Here is a 9578-nt window from a genome sequence, read left to right as displayed (position 1 = left end):
AAAGCATTATATGAATGCTATCAGTAGTATCATTAACATCATTATAAATATTATCATTGTTGCAATTATTTTTATTTTTGCCTTTATTAACTCCAACACTTAGTGACTTGGAGTGTGGCATATAGTAGGATCTTAAAAAAATTAATCATTGACACTACATAACACATCTGCATGTGTGCATATGTATGTATATGTGTATTATATGTGTGTGTGTGTATACATATATATCTTTAGAAATCTTAAAATGCTCTAGAAATTCTAGCCATTATTATTATAAATAGAACTAATAAATGTTTGATGATTGATTCAAGAAAAGTGTCTGGAGGCAGTGGAAATGGCAACAAGGATAACATGACCATTTCCAGTGCTGTGGCACTGTTAAATATTCCCATTCTGCACAATTTTTTGAAGATCTGAAATGTTGGCTAGGAAATTATAGTCATGTTTTTTTCATTCCCTTGGACAGAGATCATTAAGGCCTTATTTTTTAACTATTAACATCATCTTCATTTTCAACTCACTGTAAATGTTTTTATTTAAAAGCCATTTATTATCTAGTGTGTGCAAAGCACTGTGGGAAATATGAATGAATAAGAAATACAGCCTTATTGGCCTAGAAGATTGACTTGAGCTATTCAAGTAAGAAGATCGGAAGACAAGAGTTACACTCTATTAGGTTGATTTAGGCTTTTATACAAATAATAGATGGCATTTACATAGCCTTTTCTTTTTTAGTGTTTTCACAATGTTTTATATACATTTTCTAATTTGAAATAAGAAGCAGGTGCTGTAAATATTATTATCCTCATTTTTAAGATGAGGAAACTGAGACTAAGATTAAGCCGTAAGTGGTTGGTTTAAACCCATCAATCTCAGACTCCAGGTCTAGCACTCCATGACATAAGGTTGCCTCTCATATGCTGGTTATTTAGTCAGGGACATTTATTGATTCCTTTTTATACACTGTAAAATGTCCTATGGAAAAGACATGAGGAATTGGAAGCATTTTGAGCCTGCCCATGGAGAACTTATCATTTAATGGGTTATGAGCTTTTGACTTATTGTTTCTAGTAACAACATTCTCAAGGTTTCTGAGGCATTAAACATGCCACCACTACCATCACCACCACAAAATCTTTTTTTTTCCTTCTTCTAATTTCACTTAGTGCCAGATTTTGCTTTACTCTTTTATTTATCAAGTGACATTATTTACATGTTTGTTTCCATTCATACACTGGCAGAAACTAATTAAAGAACCTGTTAATGCTAGTGGAATTTCTGGAAGAGTTTTGACAGGACTGAAAATTTATTTATCTATTTAATTTTTAAAAATATTTTATTTTGTTAAATATTTCCCAATTATAGGCAAACTTATTTTAACAGTGATTTTTTTTTAAATTGAGTTCCAAATTTTTTCCCTTCCTTTTACCCTTGCCCCCTTTTTGAGAAAGCAAGCAATTTTCTATCAATTATTTATGTGAAATCATGCCAAATATATTTCTGTATTAGGTTGCAAAAGAAAACATAGAGAAACAATTGAAACAAGAAAAAAGGTATGCTTCAATATCCTCTCAGAGTTCCTTAGTTCCCTCTCTGGTGGATAGTATTTGTCATCATGGGATTGTGTCAGATCATTATCTTGATCAATAGCTAAGTCTTTAATAGCACATCATTCTTACAATATTATTGTCATCATGTACAATGTTCTCCAAGTTCTGCTAACTTTATTTTGCATGAATTCATATACGTTTTTCATGTGAATATCTTTTTTTCTGAAACCATCCTGCTCATTATTTGTTATATCACAATACTATTTTTTCACAATTATATACCTCAACGTGTTCAACCATTCCTCAATTGATGGGCATCCCCTCGATTTCCGATCCCTTGCCACCACAAAAAGAGGGTACTATAAATATTTTTTTTGTACAAATGAGTCTTTTTTGGAACTAGTAGTGGTATTGCTGGGTAAAAAGTATGCATGGTTTAATAACTCTTTGAGCATACTTCCAAATTGTTTTCCAGAACAGTTGGACTAATTCACAACTCAACCAGCAGTGCATTAGGTTCCACATCTTCTCTAGCATTTGTCATTTTCCTTTTCTAGCATCTTAACCAATATGATAGATATGAGGTGGTACCTCAGAGTTGTTTTAATTTTCTTTCTCTAATTTCTTTTTCTGAAAACTGCCTGTTATATCCTTTGTCCAACTATCAACAGAGGGATGGCTTTCAGTATTTTTTAAAATTTGGCTCCATTCCCTAAATATTTGAGAAATGAGGGCTTGAAAGAATTGTTGTGAATCTTCCCCATTTCCTGTTTCTAATTATGACTGTATTAGTTTTGTTTGTGTAAAAGTTTTTTAATTTCATGTAACCAAAATTATCTGTTTTACTTCCCATGATCCTCTCTAGCTCTCATTCTGTCTTAGATTCTTTCCTTATGCATACATCTAACAGATATATTTTTCCATGCTTCGTACTCATGATGTCATCCTTTATGTCTAAATCATTTATCCGTTTTGATCTTATCTTAGTATAGTGTATGAGATATTGGTAGATGCCAAGTTTATATAAAACTGACCTTGCAAATTTTGTCAAATATTGAATTCTTGCTTCAAAAGCTTGAATCTTTGGATGTATCAGACATTAGGTTACTATTGTCTTTTATTACTGTGTATTATGTGCTGGATGTATTCCATTAATCTATCAGTCTATTTCTTAGCCAGTACTAGATTGTTTTGATGATTGCCACTTTGTAATACAGTTTGAAATCTGGAACTGCTAGGCCATCTTCCTTCACATTTTTTAATTGATTCCTTGATATTCTTGGCCTTTTGTCCTTCAAGACAAATTTTCTTAATATGTTTTCTCTAAATCTATAAAATTATTCTTCCCTAGTTTGCTTGGTATGGCACTAAATAATTAAATAGGAATTTTCATTTCCTTATCATGAGCAATTGATATTTCTCTAATTGTTTAAATCTGTCTTAATTTGTGTGAAAAGTGTTTTATAATTTTGTCCTGGGTTTGTCCTGGCAGGTAGACTCCCAAGTATTTTATATTGCCTGCAGTTATTCTCCATCTCTTCCTACTAGGTTTTGTTGGCAGTATATATAAATGCTGATGATTTATACGGGTTTATTTTATATCCTGCAACTTTGCTGAAGTTGTTAATTGTTTCAACTATTTTGGTAGTAGATTTTCTAGGTTTCTCTAAGTAAATCATATCATCTACAAAGAGAGGTAATTTTATCCATTGCTTTTTTTTTTGTTTTACTTTTTCAATTTCTTTTTCTTGTTGTAATAGTGGTGATAATGGACATTCTTGCTTCACCCCTGATGTTATCAGGAATGCTTCAAGTTTTCCCCCATTACAGATAATGCTTATTCTTGGTTTATATCTTATAATTTTAAGAAGGGTTCTGTTCATTACTATACTTTCTAGCATTTTTAATAGGAATGGGTGTTACATTATGTCAAAGGCTTTTTCTGTATCTATTGAGATAATCATATGATATTGGTTGTTTCTGTTATTGATGTGGTCAATTATGCTGATAATTTTCCTAATATTGAATTAGCCCCACATTTCTGGTATACTTCCCACCCGGTCAGTAGTGATATATTACTATAATGTCTTTGCTAATGTTTTATTTAATTTTTTGCATCAATATTCGTTAAGGAAATTGGTCTGTATTTTTCCTTCTCTGTTTTTGCTCTCCCTGGTTTAGGTATCAAAATCATATTTATGTCATAAAAGGAATTTTGTAGGACTCCTTCTTCATCTATTTTTTTCAAACAGTTTATGTAGTGTTAGTATTAATTATTCCTTAAAAGTTTGGTAGAATTCACTTTTAAATCCTTTTGGTCTTGTTTTTTTTCCCCTTAGGGAGCTCATTTATGGCTTATTCAATTTCTTTTTCTGAGATAGGATTATTTAAGTATTCTATTTCCTCTTCTGTTAATCTGGGGAGTTCATATTTTTGTAAATATTCATCCATTTCATTTAAATTATCAGTTTTACTGGCATATAATTGGGCTAAATAGCACCCAATAATTTTCTTTAATATCTTCATTGGTGATACATTTACCCTTTTAAATTTTGATACTGGCAATTTGCTTTTCTTCTTTCTAACTAATGTTTTATCTATTTTATTTTTTTAACCAGCTCCTAGTATTATTTAATTAGTTCAATGCCTGTTTTTTCTTTCTTTCAATTTTGTTAATCTCTTTTGAGTTTCAAGATTTCCATTTTGGTGTTCAATTGAGGATTTTTAATTCTTTCTCTAGGTTTTTTTTTATCTATATGCCCAATTCATTGATCTTCTCTTCTTATCTTTTACTGATATATGCTTTTAGAGATATCAGTTTCTCCTAATGTACTGCTCTGGATGCATCACACAAATTTTGGAATGTTGTGAGTGTTGTCATTCTCTTTAATGAAATTATTGATTATTCTTTGATCCATTCATTCTTTAGGATTAGATTTCTTAGTTTCCAATTAATTTTAATCTATGCTTCTGCCACCCTTTATTAATTTTTCTTGCATTATGGTCTGAAAACTGCACTTAATATTTCTGCTTTCATGCATTCCATTTTGAGATTTTTATGGCCTAATACATGGTCAAATTTTTTTGAAGGTTTCAAGTACAACTGAGAAAAAGGTATAGTCTTTTCTATTCCCATTCAGTTTTCTCAGATGTCTATCATATCTTACTTTTCTAAGTTTCTATTCATGTCTTTGATTTCTTTCTTATTTTATTGTTGAATTTATCTAGCTCTTAGAAGGGAGTTGAGGTCTCTCTCTGGTATAATTTTGCTATTTCCTCCTATAATCCACTTGACTTTTTTCTTTAAGAATTTGGATGCTATGCCATTTGGTGCATATATGTTTAGATTTTGTATAAATTAATTATCTGTGGTTCCTTTTAGTAAGATGTAGGACTGCTAAGTAGCACAGTGGATAGAGTACTGGGCTCTGAGTCTGAAAATTGGAGTTCAAATCTGACCTCAGACATTTAATAGTTTTATGAACCTGGGCAAGTCACTTAATCCCTACCTGCATAAAACTGGAGAAGGCAATGGCAAACCACTTCAGTATCTTTGCCAAGAAAACCTCATAGACCAAAAAGTTAGACATAACTGACTCAACAACAACAACAATGAAGATGATGATGACATTTCCCTGCTTATTCCTTTTAATCAGATCTATTAATTTATTAATAATTAATCTATTTAATCAGAAAAAGCTTTTGCTTTGTCTGAGATCATGATTGTTACCCTTGCCTTTTTTACTTCCGCTGAAGCATAATAGATTCTCTTTTAGCCCTTTATTTTAACTTTCTATGTGTCTTGCTGTTTCAAATGTGTTTCTTGTAAATAACATATTGTTGGATTCTGGTTTCTAATCCATTCTGCTATCTGCTTGATTTGTGGGTGAATTCAAGTCCATTCACATTCACAATTATGATTACTATATGCATTTCTCTCTATCTTTATTTTCTTTTGTTTATTTCCCTCTTTCTTTTAATCCTGTCTCTCCTCTAAAGTCTATTTTGCTTCTGACCACCATCTTTTTTCTGCCCTCCCTTTTATCATCCTCCCTTTTGTGAGAGATGATCTCTCAGAAGTGAAGCCTCCTCAAAGGTCAATAGTTCTTGTTAATCATTCTTGATTGTTGCTTTCAAAATCCTCCCCTGGCTCAGACCCTGTTTTTAAGCATATAACATAAAGAATAAGCCCTGCCCCCAACCTGAACAGCTTGCTTCCTGAGTTTTCTTGACTCTGGGCAAATTTGTGTCTCTGTGTATAGATTGTACCCCCTGAAAGCCCAGCCAATGGGATAAGGGGAAGAGGGTTAAGGAGGAGGAACTCGCGTTAGGGTATAAATAAGCCTTGATTTCCAAATTGAACTGATACCCTCTTGTCCTGAAATGGTGACTAAGAGGGTACCCTGTCTCATGAGAAAGCAATAAACTCCTTTCTACTTTCAAGGTATCTAAGTCTTTGTTTTTATTTTTGAATAAGTGGTCTCTGTCCCACACACTTTCTCTTATCCTCTTTCATGACTACTTGCCTGTTGAGTAACAAAGATTTATTTTTACTGTGTGTGTGTGTGTGTGTATGTGTGTACACCTTTGAACCAATTTAGATATAAGTGGGGTTCATGCATTGCTCATCCCCTTGCTACCAACATTTCCCCTCCAACATAAAAGCTTTTTGTTACATGCCTCTTCAATGTGAGATGTTTTTTCCCATTCTTCTCCTATTCCTTTTTTCCCAGGGCATCCCTCTTTCTTGCCTATTCTTTTTTTTTTACATCATACCAACATAACTCACTCCCACATTGCCTTTCTATGTAGAATCCTTCTAACTGCCCTAATAATGATACATTTCTTTTGCTTTGTCTGAGATCAGGATTGCTACCCCTGCTTTTTTCACTTCAGCTGGTGCATAATATATTCTGCTCCAGCCTTTTACCTTTACCCTGTGTGTGTCACTCTCTTTCAAATGTGTTTCCTGTAAATAATATATTGTAGGATTATGGTTTTTAATCCATTCTGCTATCCGCTTCTGTTTTATGGGAGAGTTCATCCCATTCACATTCACAGTTATGATTACTATCTGTGTCTTTTTCTCCATTCTCCCCCCCGTTTATGTTTTTCTTTCTCCTTTCTCCTTTTCCCTCCTCATTATTGTTAAAATGATACATTTCTAAGAAGTCCCATATGTTATTTTTCTACATAGAAAGGCTAATGAGTCCCTTATGATTTCTCTTTAATATTTACCTTTTTGTGCTTCTCTTGAGTCTTTTATTTGAAAGTCCACTTTTCCATTTAGATTTTGTCTTTTCATCAGGAATGCTTTTCATTAAATGTCCATTTTTTCCCCTCAGAGAATTGTACTCAGTTGTGTTGGGTGGGATATTCTTGGTTGTAATTCCAGCTCTTTTGTCCTTTCGAATATCATATTCCAAGCACTCCACTACTTTACATGGTAGCTGCTAAATCTTGTGCCATCCTGACTGTGGCTCCATGGTATTTGAATGATTTCTTGAGTGCTTGAAATATTTTCTCTTTGACCTGGGAGCTCTAGAATGTCACTATGATATTCCTGAGGATTTTTATTTTCGCATCTTTTTTAAGTGATAATTGGTGAATTCTTTCAAGTTCTATTTTATCCTCTGGATCTAAGATATAGAGACAGTTTTCCTTGATAATTTCTTGAAATATGAAGTCTAGGCTCTTTCTTTGATCAAAAATTCTTAAATTATCTCTCTTTGATCTATTTTCCAGGTCAGTTGCTTTTCTCATGAAATAGTCCACCATTCTTCCATATTTTTAATTAAAAAGAATTGTTTTATTTTGTCTTAATGTTTCCTGTAGTCATTAGTTTGCAATTACCCAATTCTAATTTTTTTTTCTTTTAGGCAATTGGGGTTAAGTGACTTGCCCAGGGTCACACAGCTAGTAAGTGTCAAGTGTTTGGTCCGAGGCCGGAATTGAACTCAGGTCCTCCTGACTTCAGGGCCGGTGCTCTATCCACTGCACCACCTAGCTACCCTCCAATTCTAATTTTTAAGGAATTGTTTTCCTTAGTGAAGTTTTGTACTAATATTGGCCAATTTTTTTTTAAGGTATTATTTTCTTCAGCATTTTTATGCCTCTTTTATCAACCTGTTAACTGTCCTTTTATAATTCATTTTGCTTTTTTTCTTTACCTAATTTTTCATATGTCACTGTTATTTGATTTTGAAAATAATTTTTTTAGCTTTTCTAGGAATTTTTGTTGGGCTTGCATCAATTTACATTTTCATTTGAAGCTTTACTTATAGCCCTTTTGGCTTCCTCATCTTTTTCTGAGTTAATTTCTTGATCTTTCCTTTCACCATAGTAGATTTTTATGGTCAGATTCTTTTGTTGTTGTTGTTGTTAGCTTATTTTCACATCCTATTTCTTGATTTTGAACTCTATGTTAAAATTGGGCTCTCTTCCTGTAATGGGGTGGAGAAGGTATTGTTTTAATCTTCAGGCTTTCCCCACACTGCTGTTTTCATAACTAGTTATGGGGGATTATACTTTTTTGGTACTTCCAAGTTGGTGTGATCTGGTAAGAGGTTTGCTCATTGCTTTCCTGGTCTTCACTCTTGTCTTTTCCCAGGAAGAGCCTCTGATCCCTTGGCATTGCAAGTGATACCATTCCCCACAATCCCTGATCCCTTGGGATTGAAAGCTATATTTTCCTTCAGGGCTTCTACTTCTTCCATGCTGAAAATGTTCCCCTCTACCCTTGAACTGTGACCAAGAAGTGAGTAAAGCCAATAGTATTGCCAAACAGCATCCGGTCCTGTTTTCAGTGCTAGCACAAAGTCCCCCCTTCAAACTCTTTCTGACCAGTTTTCAGATCCCTTTACCTTCTCTGGAATGAGAGCTCCTAAAGCTGCTGCTTTTTGTGTCACTAGCTCCACCAGTGGTGTTTAATCTACTTGGGTTCTGGGCAAATCTACACCCATATCACAGATTTCTCTTTCTGACCTCATAAGTTGTATTGGACTGGAAAAATATCTCAGTCTTACCTTTTGTTGTCTGTACCACTCCAAAATTCAATTTAATGCATCATTTGCTGTTGCTTGGTGAGGAATGTTGAGAGGGCTCAGCTGAGTGCTTTCTGTAATCTGCCACCTTGGTTCTACTCCCACAAGTTTGAAAAAATTTAAAAGTTGTGATAGAAATAATATCTCTCAAAATCGTCATGAAGAATAATTCTACTACATCTTTGTAGTGTTTACAGTTTGCAAAACATTTTCTCATGTTGCAAGATTGATTCTCACCATGACCCTGTGAGGTACAAATGGCAGACATTTTTTTTACAGACATGAAAAAATAATGCATAAAATTTGAAATGTTCAATCCAAAGTCACAAGACTATTAAGTTGTGAAACTAAGAGTAAAACCCAGGTGTCTTGATTCTTACTTTATTGATCTTTTCACTGTAACACAGTCCCTTATTTCTGAATTTACAATGTTTTCTTCTCTACTTCTTTTAGAGTAAAGCCCTGTTTAAATTCAAGTGTTTTAATATATTTCAATAGAAAAACAAATCACAGTACCCTTAAAGGAAAAATGAGGGAACAGCAATAACTACAACTCATAAGTTTATTTTTTTCATCTTTATCAAACCTTTGTGAGAATAATTTGGCCATGTAATGAAGTATAGGAAATAAGCATCTGATAAACACTCACTGTGTGCTAAATACTGTGCTAAACAATTTAGAAATATTGTCCCATGTAATGAAGATATCCGCAGTGAAAGTTTGAGGAGTCAGACTTTCATTAACAAGTCTATACAACTGACCACCTCTTTACCATCCCAAAGTAGACCACAAAATACAATGAATACAAGTTTGTGAACTGCTATCCTTGATTGTCTAAAATTTTACTTCAGTAAAAATACAGCTTTGAATATCTTTATTCAGGAAGGCACATCTAACAAATAATAAAGATCATAGAAAATTCCTTGATAAATGAACCCAAGATAGCTGTTTAATGACTCTACAATTATTGATATCAAATACTGAT

This window comes from Phascolarctos cinereus, unplaced genomic scaffold (assembly GCF_003287225.1).
Source record: "Phascolarctos cinereus isolate Bilbo 61053 unplaced genomic scaffold, phaCin_HiC Scaffold_7;HRSCAF=346, whole genome shotgun sequence".
NCBI lineage: Eukaryota > Metazoa > Chordata > Mammalia > Diprotodontia > Phascolarctidae > Phascolarctos > Phascolarctos cinereus.
Note: the sequence above shows the minus strand (reverse complement) of the source record.